We start from the raw sequence: 21,268 nt of genomic DNA, 5'->3' as shown, positions 1-21,268 counted from the left end.
AAATGGAGTGGAATAATTGATTGACTTAGTGGACTCTCAACATACACAGGTACAAGTTTCTTCTTTTCATTCTTCTTTTTCTTCCTTTTTTTAATGAGCAGAAAGAAGTATATATTTTTCAATTGGAAATACTACATATTAATACTTTCTTTTTGATAACTTGAAATATAATCAGACCAAGAATTTAACTGTGTGGCCATATAACCCTGTATTCTTCACAGAAAATTTGCTTCTTTACCAAATCTAAAGAAAGGCAAAAACTATGAGAAATAGGAACAGAACACAATAACATTTTATCTTTAACCTTGAAAGACTTAAATTTGGATTTGGTCAGTGGCATGACAGCCCAAAATAAGTCAATAAATGAATATAGCATTTGTTACTAAAACTATCTTTTTTTCTCTCTCCTCTTCCTCTGACTCATACATGCCTAATTTAGTGACACAAACAAATTTTTATTACTGTCAGCTTTACAGCTCCAATATAGCTGTAGACAAGCAAGCTATCTCCCATCTCCCTCATGCATCTTTAACAATAGTGCCAATTGTGGATGAATGCCAAAAATCTTCTTTATTGGTGATGACGTACAAGAGTGATAGAACACAACCTGATTTTTTTTCCCAGAGATACATGAAGTCAAACTTACAGTGCTCTAAGTCAGAAAAAATCTTGTTTTTAAGAGTTATAAACTGAATATAACTTTGTGAATACATTTATATTCACGGTATTAAAATAACATACATATATGTGCCTAAAATTCTAAATAGCAAAAATAATCCACGGTAGGAGGTGGGGAAGGGTAGAAGAACTGGATTTCTATAACCTTTGCCTTTTGTTTCTATGGCCAGTAGAGTTTTCTCAATGCTACCTTTCCTGCATATTCTCATTTACCATCCATTTTAACCAACAAACTAAAGCAGAGAGTCAGATGAGATATTCAACTATACTCTCTATCATTCACTTTTCTATGTCACTGTCAAAATCAATAAATACTCATTCAAAGAGGCTGGGGTTAAACTACTCATTAATCTGCCTGTTCACTGCTTCTAAAATATGGGTGGCTTGTTATGTGCTTTCTAAAAATCCACAATGCAAAGCAAGTTTCATGAACATTGTCAAAGGAGCTAGCAATAGATAGAGTTGCTACTTGAATAGGGTGAGGAAAATACCAGTGATATTTAGACTGGTCCTATGTGTGTTCTGGGGTTTGACCACTTCTGTTATTTACCTAGGAACATCTCTTTTCTTTATTCAGGAACTGTGTTACCTTTGTTTTCAGAATATCATTCAAGCCTGGTATAACCTCATTGTAAAAATTTGTCCTTGAAGATAAATAACACTCTGGAAACTTCATTTTTTAAACAACACTTTTCAAAAGCACAAAGGGAAAGAAAGAGTAAGTTCTTCAAAAAAATCAAAGGAATGAAAAGTGACTTTTAGAGTGAATACTGAAGGAGAAGCTGAATAGTCTATACCAGAAATTCATCTGAAGAATGTGGAAATCAACACTATATAAATTCATTTATAATAGTAGGGGTTAATAGAAAGTCATACAATTGTAGACTCTGAAAGAATCTATGTGCTTGGGTCTCTCTCATTTCTCGACCTCAAAATTAGATCTGCTATAACATGGCTTACTCTTTCTAGCCTTTTGTTGCCTCAAGTTTGGGAACTTTTATTGTTATTCCTGATAGATTTTTTAACTCTAAGAACAGCAATGTGAAAAACAACATCAGCCTGATCTCAGTAACCTCATTTTTTTTTAAGTTTGACTTGGCTAAAAGCCATTAGAGCTGCTGTTTATTATTTCAAAACACCATTAATACTTTCTATGTGATTCATTTCCATGTAAATTCTCCTTCTAGAGAGCTTTGATTTAGGGCAATATATGCATTAGGATGAAAACATCATATAATTATTTACTCAAAAAACAAGAGAGGAGGAGGGTTGTAAGAGAGCATATCCCATGAGATTTAAGACTGACAGATTAGTAGCAGAAAACCTTTTGTCTGGAAAGCAAGAAAATGATCCTGGAACTAAGCACAATATACCTCTCAACTTGTCAAAGCCACAGAAGGTGCTTTATGTGTGTGAATAGCCCATCCCCGAGTCTCAATACAGATATCTGGTTTGGGAATATTGCCCTTTATTTTCATTTGGAAAAGTGGGAAACAAAATCTATATAGTCAAGAATTTAATGTTTGTGAGCCTACATATGGAATGAGCTTGAACTTTAAAAAGTCCTACCCTGCTTTTATGATTCCAAATAAATATTATAATATTATATCTAATTAATAGGGTATATATAAAACATACAATAGCTATAAACTATGATTTAATCTAAAGCGTAATATGTTATGCTCTAATAACAGTTAGATGTCACTCAATGTTTATATAGATGGAGAGGGCATTTTTGGCAGGAGGAATGAGTTGAGCATATGAAGTGAACAGTGTGGGAAGACACCAATTGTTGAACAAAGGATACAGATTATAATGGGGTTTTTGGAAGAGGTTGGATAGCTATACTAGGCCCAACTTGAAAACTAAGAGGAAGAATTTAGGCTTGATCTGATGGGAAATGGACAGGTGTAAGGGTTCAATAGGAGAGGGTGAGAAGAAAGCAGTGTTTTAGGATAACTAATTTGGAACACTTAGCTAACTATGACTCTCCTGAGGACAGACCACATCTTAGAAGCAAAATGGATGGAATGTCTTATAAAATAGAAAATTCTGCACTACTGAATGTATTTAACTGGAAGCATGTTAAAGATGCTATGGATAAGATGTGTACATTAGATGAGACATTGAACAATTAGATTGATTGTAACATTTCTTATACTACCTGCTTCACAGAATTGCTACAAGAATATTGAGATGATATATGGAAAGCATTTTTGCAAATCTTGAAGTACTATATGAATGTGAATGAATGAATTCTAGAATCCTAAAATTATAATAATCCTTTCTCCCGCCCTTCCTCCCTCCCTCTCCCTCTCCCTCTTCCTCTCCTTCTCCCTCTCCTTCTTTCTCTCCCTCTCCCTCTCTCTCTCCCTTTCATTCTCCTTCTTCCTTTCCTTCTTCCCATCCCCCATCTCTGTCTCTGTCACTCTGTCTGTCTCTGTCTCTGTCTCTGTCTCTGTGTGTATGTGTCTCTTTCTTTCTCTCTGTCTCTGTCTCTGTCTCTCTCTCTCTCTCTGTCTTTGTGTGTATGTGTGTCTCTCTCTCTCGCTCTCTCTATCACACACACATACATACACACACCGCTCTGCTTGGAAACAATTGGGGTTAAATGACTTGCCCAGAGTCACACAATTAGTAGGTCTGGATTTGAACTCATGATTCCAGATCCAGTAGCTTCCTAGCTGCTCTTGAATTTTCTTGATAATATATAGATATCAATGGAACACACAAGCTCTCTGTCCATCAGTAGTCCCCTGCTCTGTGATCAGACCATCTTTTTTTTCCCCTGGTCTTATATATGTATTTCTTTAATAACATCCCTTACATGTCTTCTGAATACTTCCTTGTTTGGAATGGATAGTAACTTTTTCAGGTTATTTGGTATAGTGGAAAGAGTGTTGGGTCTGGGATAAGGAAGATCTGAGTTCAAATTTGAGTTCAAGACATTCACTGGCTATGTGACTCTGGGCAAGACACCTTTGTCTGCCTCAGTTTTCCCAACTGGAAAATGGGTCTAATAACCTGCCTCTAAAGGTTGCTATGAAGACCAAGTAAGATAATATTTGTAAAAGTGCCCAGCACAGTGCCTGACACATAGTAGACATTTTACAAACATTTGTTTTCTCCCTTTTCTTTCTTCACGAACACAAACATCCTCTTCATCTCCCTTTGGGTAACCTGTATTGTCTGTTCCATGATTAATAGCTATATAATATCTCTAGTAGGATATAAGTGTTAAAAACTTTGAGAAAAATATTGGGTCACTAAAAGAATTATGAAGTTCCCAAAGGTAATTCCAACTCCTTAAGAAAGGTTGGGTCCCGTAGTGAATGAAAAGCTGATCGTAATGTCAGGAAGAACTAGATTTAAGTCATATCTTCAATATATAAACTGAGTGCTTGACTCTGGGAAAATCATTAGATTTTTAGATAGAGGGAAAATTATTTCTCAGTTTCCCAGTATCTCAGTATATTCTCTAAGGTTGTAAATTGCAAAATAGTTGCTATATTCAGATGGTTTTCTTCTTGTTTAATTGTGATTGTGCTGTATCTTATTATCTATCTCTCCAGTCTGTCCAAAATGGTCTGATGGATGAGCTATGGGTTGCTTATTCAGGCATAATAAGTATACTTCATCCATTTGATTTTTCCTATATGGATAGTTAGTCCACTTGATGGACTGAGCTTATTAAGTCATTATGACCATGAACAAGGTACATAAGCAATTCTGGGGACACAAAAAAATATAAAACAATAAAACCTTCTAGGAATTCATTGTCTTCATGGAAATGGTACCCTGCCAGAATGACAATCATAATTTATTCCTTTCTCATTTCAGTTTGGATGAATTTCTACTAATTCTATTAGCAGTTTTAAAATGTTGATAACTACAGAGCAGGAATTTTTAATCTATGGTTCATGAATTTTGTTTAGGTCCAAGTTCTTCTACAAAAAGTGCCAATGAAAAATCTGAGGATTTTCATTTAATAGGAAGACAATTAATTCATGTCAGTTTAATTTTCTTTCAACCTATCATAGGAATTCTCAGTGTTTGTGTTTCTACCTGTCTCTGATCTCTCTCTAGTCTGTGTTTATATACATACTTATACAAACACATTCACATATATAGTTATATATAATATGGACATTGTATGTATCCATATATACATTACACAGACATATACATATTGACAGTCAGTAGTCTTCTATCACAAAATGACTGATAAGTACAAACAGATGTTTCGCCTTGCCTTACTACAATCTTATTATTCCTGCCAAGGAAGACTGAAAAAAAAAGTGACCTTATATGCTATATAAACTTACATAAGTATACACTGATTCACTTATTAGAATCTAAGTTCTTTGAATAAAGAGGATTCATTGTTATTTTTTTTCCTTTTTTTCCCTCCCTCCTCCCCTCCCTCCATTCCTTTTCTTTCTGCCTCTCTTCCTCTCCTCCCTTCCGCCATCCCTCTCCCTCTGTGTCTCTTTCTCCATCTTTTTATGTCTCTGTCTCCAGTTTTGTTTTATTACTTAATATTTTCCCTAGTTACATTCAAAACAAAATTATTTGAATTTGAACCCAAGTACTCTGATTCAACAGTCAATAGTCTTTCTACTGTATCACATTTGTGTGTGTGTGTGTTTGTGTGTATGAGAGAGAGAGAGAGAGAGAGAGAGAGAGAGAGACACTAACTTTACTCTCTTGCATTTCCTGGAAGCCTAAAATTGGAGAACCATTTGTCTAACAAAAGTTAAATAAGATAACCTATCATTAATGGGTTATAATTTTTACCTTGGAATTAATTAGCTCAATCATATTCTTAATACCTGAGATAATCTACATTGAAATAACAGATTTAAGGAGAAGGAAGAAATTTTGGAACTTGGAATTTCTTGGGGGGGGAGAGAGAACTGAGGGGCAGTGTGTATGGGTTGATATGACATATCTAAATAGGTTGCTGTAATAAAAACACTGGGTACTTAGGAAAAGTGGCCTATGCACGGGACAGCAAAAATATGTTCAATATAAACTAGACCTATTTCAAGACATTTCTTAGGAGCAGTCCTGAATCCAGGAACAGGAAAGGAAATTATCTTCTCTCTCATGTACCAAATAATTCCTTATTCCCAGGATCTGGAACTCAAACTTGTACTATTAATATTGTAGTTCAGCTATATTATGAATTAAATTGACTTTTGTAATCTGTCATGGAGGCTTAATGACTATTTATAACATTGTTTTTATGGGAAAATGCATTTCATGTTCCAAGTAACTGACTTAGAAAAGATTTTTTTGCAACAATCCATTCAATGCTTGAAGATTACTTAGACCTTATTAATCTCAAAAAACAAACAAACAATTAACCTTGAATTTAAGATGATGCTAAAAATGATCATATACAAAAATTAATGTACCTAATGATATAAACTTTTCACTCTAAATTACTTGAAATTAGATTATTTTTCTTATGCTTTATTACTATTTCTGTTCAGTCTTTATAACCATCTCTTCATCATTTACTACTATTTTCTTCTCTATCCTTAATTGACTTTTATTCTCTTCAACATTCTCAGTTTCTTTGAACTTAAAGAAATAATCTATAATTCCTTTTACAGAATTTGGAACAAAACATTAGACCATTTAAATGACAATTTATAAATTTCTCTTAATACATACTATATAATCAAAAATAAAAGTGACATAATTGATTTCATTATTTTCCACATAGGGGTTGAGAAGTTTCACCTACGGGCCGTACTGTGGGGAGTTTAAAATTTCATTATGAAGAATTCAGAGAAATATGGAATTGAGGATTGACAAATTATGGACACCCTGTCAGGTCAGGTTCAATATTGGGATAAAATGAGAAACTTGTAGGTCACTGAACAGTTAACAAAAAGTTGGGTGGCTCAGAAAAGATAACGACAAGGATATAGTAATACTTAGCTTCAGCTTTGGTGGAAATAGTCTCTCTTATCTCCATATGGGAAAAAATGTTTGGAAAGCAGGGGTATGATGAGCCAAGTGATTTGGTCAGTACAGTTATGTAAATGGTGGTAGGGACCAATCAGATCCCTGGGAGAGTACTGTCACCTCCTATTTCAGGGAGTTATGGGTTAAATCCATGTTGTTTAACAACCCTGGTGAATATCAGCCCTATCACATTTGGGAAGACTTGTAAGTAATGATTCAGAGAAAAGTATGTAGAGCCAGAACAATGATATACTCAATTACGAAAATCTTTAAACAACAATTAAACTAAAAGGCAGCAAGCAAAATTCAGATTAAATGCAATGTGCAGTCTTGATCTCTAAAACAAATGATGAAACATACTTCTTTCCTCTCTTTAGAGCTTAATATCTCCATATTTTTGGCTGCTCCAGAAGTGGCTCTGGGGATGTTTTCCCTCTATCAATAAAATTGAATATACAATTTTAGTTGGTTTTTGTAAAAATTGTTTGTTATAACCGTATATACCAATGGGTTTGATTTTGATTCTTAGAGAAATTCTTGATCAAATTAATAATATTACATATTGCTATATCAATAAGGGAAGCAGCTACTTCTATGATCCAGTGTGCATTTAACAAGATAGGTCACTCGAGGGTAATCTCATTTCCTTTTATTGATAGGGTCATTTGATCTGGCACAGTTGACCATGGTTCAACAAAGCATTCAATAAAGTTTCTCATGCTGTCATTGTGGCTGAAGTGCAGAGATGTGGGCTAGCTCCATGATTCTATAATTATGTGGATTCAAAGAGTAGTCATTAATGAGCTAATGTCAACTTGGAAGATGACAACTTAGAAAAGGGTTTTCCTTAGTCCTGTACTATTCAATATTCAATATTTTTACTCACAGTTTGAATTAAGGTAAGATGAAATGGTTTTAAAAATTGTAATTAACATGAAGCTAATAGGGATAGCTAATACTGGTTGACTGAGACAGGATTCAAAAAGATCTTGACACATTAGGAAAATGGGCCAAATATAATAAGATGAAATCTAATAGAAATAGATGTAAAGGCCAATAATTGGGCCAAAACAGTTGATTCTTCAAGTACATAAAGAGAAAGGCATAACTACATAATAGTTCTTCTGAAAAGAATCTGGGACTATAAGTGGTTTATTGCAAACTTCAGTTTAATATCAGTAACTGCCTACCTCCTCTTTAATAAAATAAAAATTCTTCACCCTGGCATTGAAGGCCCTCTTCAGTCTGACTCCAATATTTTCACAAAGTCCTGCAAAAATGAATCACTTTTCATCCCTAGTTCTTGTTCAGTGTTGTTCATGCTATTCCCCAAGGGTTTTTATCTCTACTTTCCTTGTTCTTCTTACTTGCATCAGTTCTGCTGATTGCCCCCCTTGCCTCAAGGTTCAATTCAGATTTCATCATTTTCGTGCAGCTTCTTTTGAATTGCCCGGTTTAATTTATCAATATTCCTATATTAAGTATCTAGGAACTGAGCTTAACACTGGCAATACACATATAAAAATGAATCCTTGCCTTCAAAGTGGTTACACTGGCTAAAAAATCACTCTTCCTCCTTAGATTTATCATAACATTTTTCTAGAGCCTTTCCTTCTCATATTACATTCTTCTTTGTGTCATATTTATTCTTGTACTTGTTCTTCTCTGCATTAGATTACAGACTCATAAAGAATGGGGCCTATATTATATCTAACTGTATTTTCAGTGCTTAGCAATGTCTTGTACATACATAGAAGGCATTTTATAAATGTCTTGAATTAAATTGTTGACAAATTCTGAATTATTGGATTAAACAAATGTAGAAGATAACAATAATCCCTGATCAATCCTCCTATCCTCCCTTTTTTGATTTGGTTAGAAAGTTTTATTATTACCTTGTAATCCTCCTTTACCAAAGAAATGGTAATCATTTGGGATTGAAGAAAACTCTCTTTTGCAGGATTTAGGCTATATAAATAGACAGATGTGGTAATTCAATTGAAAGGAAATTAAGTGTCAGTAGATAGGATACCAGGTCTGAAATCAGGAGCTTAACTTCTTGAGTTAAAAATGGCCTCAGACAATATGTGTAATCCTGGGCAAATGTCTTAATCCTGTTTGCCTCAGTTTCCTCACCTGTAAAATGAGCTGGATAAGGACATGGCAAACCATTCTAGTTTGTTTGCCAAGCAAACCCAAATGAAGTCATGAAGAGTCAAAGATGAGTGAAAATGACTAAATGACAACAACAGCAAAATCAATTAAGCTTGCTCAGATCTCAAGATTACCATATACATCATTAATTTGATTGTTCCAATTTAAAAAAATTGTCCAAAGAAAAGTTTTATTTCATTATGAGGATGTAACTAAATGGATATACAAAGATTTAGCTTTTATGATATTATAATTTAATTTTTTTTGAGAAATAAGAAAGCTATGACCTGACCTGATACATACACATAAGCAACATAATATAAAAATAACAATGCCTGACATTTCCATAGCATTTTGGGCTTTACAAAGAATTTCCCCTTCTATAAATCTGGCATTGTTTTATTGTCTCTTCTTTGGGTTTCAGAGGCCACATATTTGTAGTTGATTTGAGTAATTAATAGATGTGTCTTATAGTCTCTTTGGTGACTATGACCCGTATGTGATCCAAACCATTCTGACCATCAAGAAGGACGATACTTTGAAGAAATTGAACTCCTTGTTATTAAAAGGTAACAATATAATGAGTCCCTAAGGAATACCACAAGAATAGAATTATCCTTTATATAAAATGTTTAAGATACTTAAAAAACTTTCAAAACCTTAGCAATTAATTTCTAAATACTTTTTTAAAAAGCCCTTTTATTTAAAATCATAAAATTTGAATTCTAAAGATCCTTATAAATAATCTGGCTCAATTGCTTCATTTTGCAGATGAAGAAATTAATATCTAGAAAGATTTGCCCATGGTTACATGGTAAAGAGTTGGGTCTAAACTCCAGTACTATTTATAAGCAGCCCAATGTGTATTTTTCCTATATCCTCTTAGACACATATGAAAAGTTGGACTAAAATGAACTACCTTAATAAGAAGCCTTTTGCGAGTATTTTCTTAACTAAGGGTCCTGAGAAGCATTACAGTTTGAATTGAAGTCAAAGACCACAAAGGAAAAAGAAAAAAAAAAATCCTTTCAACTTAAATAAGTAGGGACTTGCATATCTTAATTGGCTGCTCCAATTTGCTATAGATATTGTTTTGGAGCTTACTTTTCCCTTTCTTCCCCCCTCAACCTTTTTCAGAATTTGATTCAAATGACCAAAAATAAATGAAACCAAAACAAACTAAAACATAAGATAATGGAGACTATCCCTACCTCCTGAGAAAGTCTCCTTACACATAGTAGTTACTTAATAAATATTCATTATTGGATTATCATAACTTTCATTGGGTCAAAATTCTTTGGAATTTGGGGTAGAGCTAGTAACATGGGTTATTTGTCTCCTCACTTCTTTCTTCTCCTTTTCCTTACCTCTCCTTTCTTCCTTTTCTCCCTTTCCTTTTTTCTCTTTCTCCCCTCTTCCTTTTCTTCTTCCCCTTTTTTCTTCCTTCCTTCTCTTCTTATTTTCTTCTTCATTTCCTTCTTCTCCTCTTCTCTTATCTCCTCTCCTTTTCTTCCATTCTTCTCTCTCCTCTCCACCATATTCCATGGTCTCATATTCTTTTTTTTTTTTTTCATGTGAGAAAATTCACTATTTCTACCATCTCTTAGAGATGCCAGCTGAAATTTTCTGATTGACAGTAAATTGACTTACCAATAGCAACCTTATCACCAGTTTTTCTTAACCAAAATACAAGAAAGCATACAAACAGATCTTGAACAACAGTTGTGATGCTCTTAGAGAAGGAAAAAAAAACAACAAGAAAAATACAGAAACTTGCTATCTGTATGACTGGGCAAATCCTAATATTCTAGGCTTTCAGTTTCCTTACTTGTAAGATGAAGAAGTGATATCAGATAATCTTTATGATCTTTGTTGCTCTGGATCAATGATTCCATGATCAATTGCCCTTCATGTTGTTTCCACCAGTCATTAAGCCATTCTCAAGGTCATTGGGAGGTTACTTAGACATAGTACAAACCATGGTCATAAAAATAAATAGTAATAATAATAAAAAAAAATAGCTAGCATTTAACTAGTACTTTAAAGTATGCATTGTCCTCTATGCATATTATCTCTTGTGATCCTTGCAATAACTCTAGGAGATAGATGCTATTATCATATTCATTTACAGATGAGGAAACTGAGTCAGATAGAGTTTGTGACTTGTCCAGGTTCACATTGCTAATGTCTAAGACTGGACTTGAACCTAGATGTACCTAATATCATATTCAGTGGTTTACTGTGTCATCTAGCCACTCATCCTATTAATATTCAGAATGGAAAAGGTTATTTAGGACTGCTATATGCCATTTTATCTACTTACAAAGTATTCTCTTTTAACAGGTTTTATTATGTTTGTAAAGGTAACAGAAATGTTAATACATTTTCTGTCTGAAATGATGAAACAAAAATATCCCTATAGGTTTGGGTCTCAAATATAGTCAAATTATAAACTGGACCATAAAGTATAAATATATGTACAGATGAAATAGTAATATACATGAATAAAGGAGGTATAATGGGTGGCCATAAAATATGATTAGCGTAGTTGAAAGGAAAGGCCTTCGTAACTGGCAAGTGGTGAACTCATTAGTGGGTTATAGGGGTTTCCACATGAGTGAAGAAATCATGTATAATGGTTGCTCATTACATACCCTATTTATTTCTAGGGTGTCTTTGGAGAAGCTTGTTTTTTCCCATTAAAGTTAGGCATGTAGAAGGAAAGATATGAGGAAAAAGAAAACCAAAAATATGCTTAAATTTAATATTATATTTTCATAGGCGAAAATTTCTATTTCATAAAAGTGGAGCAATTTTAAAGTAAACCCATTAATATGCATACCATTAGTATGATAAAAACTAATTAATATTATCTTTTTAACAAAGAAAAGGAAAACTATTTGGGAAGTAAATTTCATTTTATGTTGTTTTTTTAAGATTCAACACCTCTTCACTTCTTTTTCTCCCTACTTTGGCTTCAGAGACCACAGTAATAGTACAAATTCATGAAATGTTCTCCCTATTCATGGAGCCAGGGATGGGTGTGACAGGTATTTTAATGTTTCTAAATGTCAGCTCCAGGAGACTGAGGCCACCCACAGCTTTTGAATGCATTCTGACAGTCTGGCTACTTCTGAAAATTAGTAGTGGTATTCCCAAATTACACATATGCTCAGCTCTTTTTTTCATATTCACATCATTTTTGTGGCAATTATTTTGGAGACTGAAACCATACTGGCTTTCTTTAATTCTAAAGACTATGTACACATCAATACCACATTGTCTTTCTTTCAGAACAGTCTGTACCCTAAAACCTAGCCAATCTGCTAGGCAGACTGTGGTGTAGTAGTAGAAAGAATACTATCTTTCCAGTTAGCCTTGTCACTTACTACTGACTGGACTGTGATGTAGGAAGGATAACTTTAAAACTCCTTGATTCAGGTTCAAGGTTGGGATACAATGAGGTACCATAAGTCTCTGATCATTGAACAAAGGAAGTTTGCCCTTTATCCTAATGTAATAAAAATATGCAACAAGGATATAGTGGAATTTTGGTTTGATGAACCTGGGCCCATTCATTAATCTACATTTGGAAACACTTCTAGCTTGTAGTTATGAGGGCATGGAGACTCATGTGGTCTGGGATACACAGCACCTCTAGGAGACTCAGGCTCCACTGGCTGGGATTTTCTAGTTATTAGATGACCAGGAAGCTGGGTCAAGGAATGTGAGGTCATTTGTCCCTGAAGCTTATTCATGTTCTTTCAGGTAAAGGCTCCCCATGTTGTAGTGGGAAGAAGGAAGTTGCATCAGGAAAACACTAGAGCTAGCACACATGGGCAAGTAAAAAAAAAAAAAACAAACTCTTTGGACCTCAATTTTCTTATCAGAAAAATAAGAGGGTTGGACCAAACAATCTGCAATTCATTTCCAGCTCTAAATTTGTGATTCTATACAAAAGAGTCATAATACATTTAAGCAATTATGGCTTGAAAGAGCAAGTGGTATAATGGTTTAGTGATTAGAGAGTTCTGAGTGTGGATTCAGACTGGAATTCAAACCCTCAGACACTTAACTAGCTTTGTGAACTTGGACAAGTAACATTATTTGCTGCAGTTTTCTCAAATGTAAATAATAATAAAAAGCACCTTTCTCCTAGGTTTGTTGTGAGGGATCAAATGAGATAATATTTGTACACACTTAGCATAGTATGTGGCAGATAGAAGATACTAAGTAAACATTTGTGTCCTTTCTTTATGTAACTAAATATGTGTTTCTAGATGTAGATACACATACATAACCATGTTACTATATAGATTTAGATACACATACATAACTATATATTTTTTGAATTGATTGATATAGTTGAAAGTTGATATAGTACCATTTTGACTTTAATGTTAGATTAAAGATTTTTTTTAAATTGACTATGATATGCAGTTTCCAGAACTGTTACAGTATTAGAAAACAAGTACTAGTTTTCTAATTTAATTTGTGCTAGTTAAAATAATGTTATGAATGCTCTCTCTATATATAATTCAAGGGTAGAATAATCTTAAATTGAGAGAATTCAAAGTGAAGTGGTAAATTGTTACAAAATTTAGTAGCAAAAACCAGAGATATCAAACATACATTTTGTTAGCTACAAGCAGTACCCAGTATTCCTGATTGTGGCCTAAACTACGTTAAAATGTAACTGAGAAATATTTGATACAATAAATATAAATAATTGTAAAATAGGAATGATGCCATTTAAAACCAAGTCAATATGTGATCCTCAAAGATCCTTATGCATGATTTAGTAGTACTTGCTTCTATTTGAGTTTGCCACCTAGAGTATAGACTGTCAGGCAGAATAGTATGGGCCCAAAAATACCTGATTGCTTATCTAGAGCAGTTTTTTCTCTTGAATCCTCCAGTAGGGATAACATTCTTTACAGTTTGTCTAGCTAACAAAATGCAAAGTGGATATTTGAAATTTTAATATCAAAATATTGCCTTTGGGGCCCAAATAACTGGTTTCATTGACTATTAAATTAGCAAGCTTATTAAAAACAAGTTTCTTCTTCATATTATAATCAATCCAACAAATTTTTATTAAATGATTACTAATTACAAGATACATTTCTAAACATTAGAAATGCAAAGCCCAAATAAGGTACAGGTGTTGTCCAAAAAGACATAGAATAAGGCATGATTTGCAATGTCTTCCCAACTTTGTGCTTACTTTCATATCACAACTGCAGCCTGGGAACCCAGAAGGGTTGTTGTTATTACTCTGGGGTCCTAATAACCCCAGCAATCCATCTAAACAATGGCTCACAAGTTTAGCTTTGTATCCTTTCTCTTAATAAACACACAACCAGTTGATTCAGTTGTTTAGCAAATTCATATACTCAAAAGGCCAGAGATCAGGACAGACAGAACAGTGGGCACAAACAAAAGTACCATTTAAGGTACTTAAACATTTAAGGTAACTTATAATTCTGAACCTAAGATAACATAACTTTAGAATCAACCAATTAAAAAACTGACTGAAGGTCTTTGAGCAGAGGAATCATTGTGTATTTTAAACACATTCCACATGAGAGACTGGGTGATAAAGTATAACAGCTTTAGACCAGAAGCCTAAAGCCTGGATTCAAGTCCTAAGCTCTGCCTACTTACTAAATGTATAACATTAAACAAGTTACTCAGAATTATAGGACCCTGAATTAAGAAATGGAAGGTAACTTGGGATCAAGATAATTTTATAAATGAGGCCTTGAATGGCTAAACCAAGGTCATGTAGAATTTAATGTCTTCTAGCCCCAGTTTTCTCATTTGTAAAATAGTGCTACAAGTATCATTTCTCAACTCCTGGGGTTTTGGTGAGGATCGTGGGGTTTTGTAGCCTGTTCCTTGATATCTCATTGTCTAAAATTGAACTCATTATTTGTCCTACCTAAATCTGTTGCTCTCCCAACTTCCCATTTTCTGCTTATGACACCACCATTGAGTTATCTTGGCTCAGAAACCTCAGCACAGTTGATTCTTCCCTTTCCCTTAACTCTTCCTATCCAGTGTGTAGCTAAATTCTCTCTATTTTATTTCCAGATCATCACTCTTTCTGCTATTCATGGAACCACCATTCTAATTCAGGCTCCTAGTAGCTTTTGCCTAGATTATTATAATAGCTTCCTAAACGGTCTATTTCTAGTCTCTATCCTTTCCAATCCAAACTTCCTATACCTGCCAAAGTAATCTTCTATAGGCACAGACTCAATCATCAATCTTCTTAAAAATCATCACTGCTACCTACATTTGTAAGGAAAAATGAAAATTCTTGGTCTAGCATTCAAGAATCTTTATAATCTGTATCCAAAACACATTTTCAAATGCATTTCACATTTTTCTCCTTTCCAAACTCTGCACTATACCCAAACTGCATTCTACTTCCTACTTCTTTAAATCTTTTCTATTTAAAATAGATGTAATTACTATTTTTTTTTACTTTTATATCACCCAAAGTTTTATATCCACCCTTCTCTCTTCTAAAGGATCATATCGTACAACAAAAAGTTTTTAAAAGAAAAAATTACATGGAAAAACCTCACATTTCTTGCAATGTCTCATACTTGTGGGGAGTCCCCTACTTCTACAAAAGAATTAGGAAAGATAATATCTCATATGTCTTCTTTAGTGCTAACCTTGTTCTTTGTAGTTTTGCTACATTTATTTTTGACTGTTTTGTAGTTCTTGTCCTTTTCTTTTATTTACATTGTTATCATCATTTGGAGTGTAGAGTATATTAGTTTTTGACTGATTATTTTACTCTACATCAGTTCATATAAATCTTTCCATTCTTCTCTAAATTAATCATATGTCACCCAATTATGGGATAGTAATATCTCTTTATGTACTTGTCACCACATTTTGTTTAGGTATTCTCTAAGTGATGCACATCTATTTCCAGTTCTTTGTTACCACAAAAAGTGCTGCTATAAATATTCTTCTTGTCAGTGACTTCTTTGGGATACATGGCTCATTGTGGAATCTCTGGGTCAAAGGGTATGAACATTTTAGCCATTTTATTTGCATAATTTCAAATTGCTTTTCAGAATGGTTGAACTAATTGACATCTTGATTAACAATACATTAGTGTGCTCGCCTTTCTACAACTGCTCCAAAATTAGTTATTCCTTTCTTTTGTCATCTTTATCAATGAAATGCAACTTCAGGGTTGCTTTGATGTACATTTCTCTTATTATTGTTGATTTGAAGCATTCTTTTATATAGATGTTAATAGTTTTCAATTCTTTTACTCTTCTCTTGTAAATTTTTTATAATAAAGTTTAATAGCCTTTTATTTATAGTATGTATGGGTAACTTTACAGCATTGACAATTGCCAAACCTCTTGTTCCAATTTTTCCCCTCCTTCCCCCCACTACCTCCCCCAATTGGCAGGATGACCAGTAGATGTTAAATATATTAAAATATAAATTAGATACACAATAAGTATACATGACCAAACTGTTATTTTGCTGTACAAAAAGAATCGGATTCTGAAATATTGTACAATTAGCCTGTGAAGGAAATCAAAAATGCAGATGGGCAAAAATATAGGGATTGGGAATTCAATGTAATGGTTTTTATTCATCTCCCAGAGTTCTTTCGTTGGGTGTAGCTGGTTCAGTTCATTACTGCTCCATTGGAACTGATTTGGTTGATCTCATTGCTGAGGATGGCCAGGTCCATCAGAATTGGTCATCATATAGTATTGTGGTTGAAGTATATAATGATCTCCTGGTCCTGCTCATTTCACTCAGCATCAGTTCGTGTAAGTCTCTCCAGGCCTTTCTGAAATCATCCTGTTGGTTATTTCTTACCAAACAATAATATTCCATAATATTCATATACCACAATTTATTCAGCCATTCTCCAATTGATGAGCATCCACTCAGTTTCCAGTTTCTGGCCACTACAAAGAGGGCTGAGTGGCCTTTTTTTCAAACCTCATCTTTCTTGACCCTTCAGAATTTTCCACCATTAATCCTGGATTATTGCTCCTCCTGGATATTATATCTTCTATGTGTTCTTGAGATTCTTTTCACTCCTGGTTCTACAACCTGCTTATTCTTCTCACTTTTCTATCTTTTCATCCATGTCATATCCATTAATTTTGGGTATCCTCCAAGCCTCCATAATGGACTTCTTTTGTCTTTGCTCTCTACTATCTTCATCAGTTTGATGCGCTCCCATGGGTTCAATTTTCATCTCAATGTAAATAATCCCCATATCTATTTCCTTTCCATACCTTACTCTCATTAGATTAATGGATTTACCTACCCATCCATCCATATATCTATCTATACATCTATCTATCTATATCCAATTCATTGCCAAATCTTGTCAACATTAGTTGTATATGCCTCCTCCATTCACATAACTGCTACATAGTATAAGTCCTCATTAGCTCTTTCTGGATTATTTCAATAATCTTGTTTTTCTCATCAACTCAAGTCTCTCTTTATTCCAATCCATCCTCCGTAGGATGGATTATGACTCAGCTACCCAATTCAATTTCCTAAAGCGCTTATCTGCCCATACATCCCTTTCTCAAAATATTGCTCTCACTTCCACTTACCTTTAAAATCAACTATAACCTTTTTAGTATTTAAGTCTTTATAACAGGGCCCTTTATTATCTTTCCAATCTAATTATAATTCTATCTCTCCATGTACTCCATGATCTAATTACCTTATACACAATACTGAATTTTCTGGATCTGTCACTTTGTATTGGTTGCCCCACATGCCTGGAATGTACTTGTTTCTCATCTCTATTTCCTAGCTTTCCTGGCTTCCTTTAAGAGTCTTCTAACATCCAGTCTTATATCAGAGGTCTTTCTTGGGCCCCTAAATTTCCCTATGAGATTAATTTTAATCTATTCTTTAGCTATCTTGTATTTATGTAGTTATTTATATATTGTACCTCTAATTATAATGTAAGCTACTTGAGGACAGGAATTATTTGGCCTTTTTCTTTTTTCTTTTTTTTTTTTTTTATATTGCTAGTGCTAAACACAGTGTCTGGCACATAGTAGTTACTTAATGAATATATATGTAAGAACATTTACTAAGACAAAATGAACTCTATATTAAATGAATATAGGATTTGGATGAATGGAATGAAGAAATGTGCTATTTTTTCATTACAGATCATTCTAGTATTTTTCTGAGTAAGTAATAAAAACATTTTCAATAATCCAAAGGCCATAGCTAATCGGTTAATGTTAATGTCAGTAACTGATTTATAATTTTAAAATGGGACAACTGATGGAATAGTAGATAGGATACAGGGCCTAATCTTCCTGAGTTCAAAATTGCCTTAGATATTTATTTATAGATAGATGTTAGTAGTTTATGTGACTCTGAGCAAATCACTTAACTCTGTCTCAGTTTTCTCATTTGTAAATCAAACTAGAAAAGGAAATGACAAAATACTCCAATATCTTTGCCAAGAAAATTCCAACACGACTAAGATAACTGAATGAAAACTTAAATAAAATTAAAACCTAAAGCTATTTCTCAAAGTTTTAGGAAAAAAAAAAAAAAGAACACATTACTTAGAAAATTGGCAAGTCAGTGTCTAATTTCCTGATAGCAAAGAGGAGGAAAAGACAAATAATCACAGGAACAACAACAACAACAACAACAACAACAAAAAAAAAAAAAAAAAAAAAAAAAAAAAAAAAAAAAAAAAAAGCAAACAAAAGGACTACATTAAAGAGATAAATTATTTCCTGTGACTTAAATGTCAAAGTCAAAGCTGGTGAAGATCTTGGAAATTAGTAGCCTCAAAAAATGCATTGGTTCCACACTGTTTAAATAAAATCTGGGAATATTAATAAGGAAAATAGGGTTGTTGGGAGACATTTTTTTCCTGAGCTATTTAAAAATGATTTCTCCAATAACTGAAGAACTCTCTAGCAGGTGCTCAGTAAATGGTGGTTTAACTTAAACAGGGGCACCTTTCCTCCCAATTCACTTATTTTGGGTTTCTCCTAAGAACTGAAGGCAAAAAGCAATGTCCTTCAAGGCAGCTGAGACTTTAATGAGGGTGAGTCATAACACTTAGGGAGGCAAACCTATTTATTTTTTATTACACAACACTTTTAACTGGGTCCATTTTAAAAAGGCCAAATGACAGACAGGGGCCAAGATTAGATGCCTCTTTGGTAGACTGAATGAGCATGCTCCTGACAGAGTAAAGATTTAGAACAGTGTGTAGTCTTCTCTTACAGCTCATAATAGCCAAAAATTGAGGGGGCAGCTGGAGGGTTAGGAGATAGAATGGAAAGGGCTGGTGAGAGAGAATCAGCAGTAACCAAAATAACCTCCTTAAAAGCTTTTTTTTTTTCCTTTTTAGCACACACACACACACACACACACACACACACAATTTCAGTATAACTACTCTTTAGACTAAAATATGTGACATAGGTTTTTGTACTATTAAGTTTTTCAGTTAGCTGAAATAAAGAAGGAAGGGGATGGAGAGGGAACAAGCATTTGGGGAATAACTGTGTTAGTATCTTTCGGAGGGGCCATGTATCATGTTACTATTCACTTCTTCCTAAACTGGCCAGTTAAGTGGTGTGCTAATTCTCAATGACAATTTCAATATGATGAGCTTAGAAGGAAAAGGAATTTTTTTCTCTAATTCATTTTCTATTACAGTGGCAAGTTTAATGACTACTAAACTAAACCATATGCATTGAAAAGAAACTTGCTTGAACCATCACCAGAAAAACAAATCAAAACAAGCAAACAAAATCAAATCCTAAATCCCACCATATTCCAGTGCTTACAGTGAAATATCAAGTGTCAGTCCCTTAAATTGACTACATTACATCAATGGAACAAAATCATTGCTCCATTCCCTGAGGTTATGATACTGTTTCTAGCATCTTCTAAAAATGGCTGCCCTTTCTATACTTAACCCTTTCCAGGGTATGGAAGGAATGCTTTTAAACCAAGAAACAGTAGTATCCCAGAGGATCCTGTCTTCCCTTTGATCAAACCTTTCTTATCTGCAAAGCAGTAGTTTGAGACTAATACCTTTGTGGGACAAATTAACTCCTTATAGAGCCACAGGTTATACTTAGCATATATGAATTCCCAGGACTTTTCTAGTGGTTAATGAATGTTTGTTGATTGATTGATAGTATACTAAGCATGTGGGGGAAATTTTGAATTTTCCAGTTATCTTATATAAATGAAGAAGCATTATGTGACTTTTTTTTTAAGATGATTCTTAGAAATCTATCATAATTGTACCTGGGAATATTGTTAGCTATAGAATTTGGACATTACAGAAGCTAGTTAAGAAATCAAAGAAACAGCTGTCCACATTTCTCAATTTCACTTTCTCACCTCTCATTCATTCCTCAAACCCTTGCAATCTGGCTCCTGTCCAACACCACTCCAGTGAAGTTGGCCTCTTCAAGGACACCAAATGATCTCTGTATTGATATACCCAACAATCTTTTCTCATGCCTCTTATTTCCTGGCAGTGTCTGATACTGTTAACCAATTCTCAGATTTTCATTACATTATTTTATGTTGATTTTCCTCTTACTTTCTATCTGATCCTTTTTTCCTGCATCTATTTCCTTTCCCTTTTCATGGGAATATCTCAGAGCTCTGTTCTCGTTGCCTCTAAATTCTTAGCTTCCATAGGTTTGATTACCATTTCTATGCAGATAACACCCAAATCTAACCTTTATCTCGCTTATCCTCAACTCTTTACTCTTATTTCCTTTAGAAATCCAATCAGCTTCCAAATTTTGTGGCTTCCATCAATGAACTCCCAAAGAAATAATCTCCAGGGCCAAATGGATTTACAAGTGAATTCTACCAAACATTTAAAGAACAATTCTAATACTATGTAAACTATTTGGAAAAAAGAGGTAAATAAGGAGTCCTGCCAAATTCCTTCTATAACATAAATATGGTACTGCTACCTAAACTAAGAAGAGCCAAAACAGAGAAAGAAAATTACTGACCAATCTCCCTAATGAATATTGATACAAAAATTTTAAGTAAAATATTAGCAAAGAGATTACAGTAACTTATCAGCAGAATAATACATTATAATGGGATTTATACCAGGAATGCAGGGCTGGTTCAATATCAGGAAAAATATTATCATAATTAACCATATCAATAACAAAATCAACAGAAATTATATGATAATCTCAATAAACACAGAAAAAGCTTTTGACAAAATACAGCACTCATTCCTATCAAAAACCATTAGAGAGCATAAGGATCAAGGGAGTTTTCCTTAAAATAATAAGCAATATCTATCTAAAACCAATAGCTATCATTATTTGTAGTGGAGAGAAGCTGGATGCATTCCTAATAAGATCAGGGGTGAAACAAGGATGCCCATTATCAACACTATTATTCA

This window comes from Sarcophilus harrisii, chromosome 5, assembly GCF_902635505.1.
Source record: "Sarcophilus harrisii chromosome 5, mSarHar1.11, whole genome shotgun sequence".
Lineage (NCBI taxonomy): Eukaryota > Metazoa > Chordata > Mammalia > Dasyuromorphia > Dasyuridae > Sarcophilus > Sarcophilus harrisii.
Note: the sequence above shows the minus strand (reverse complement) of the source record.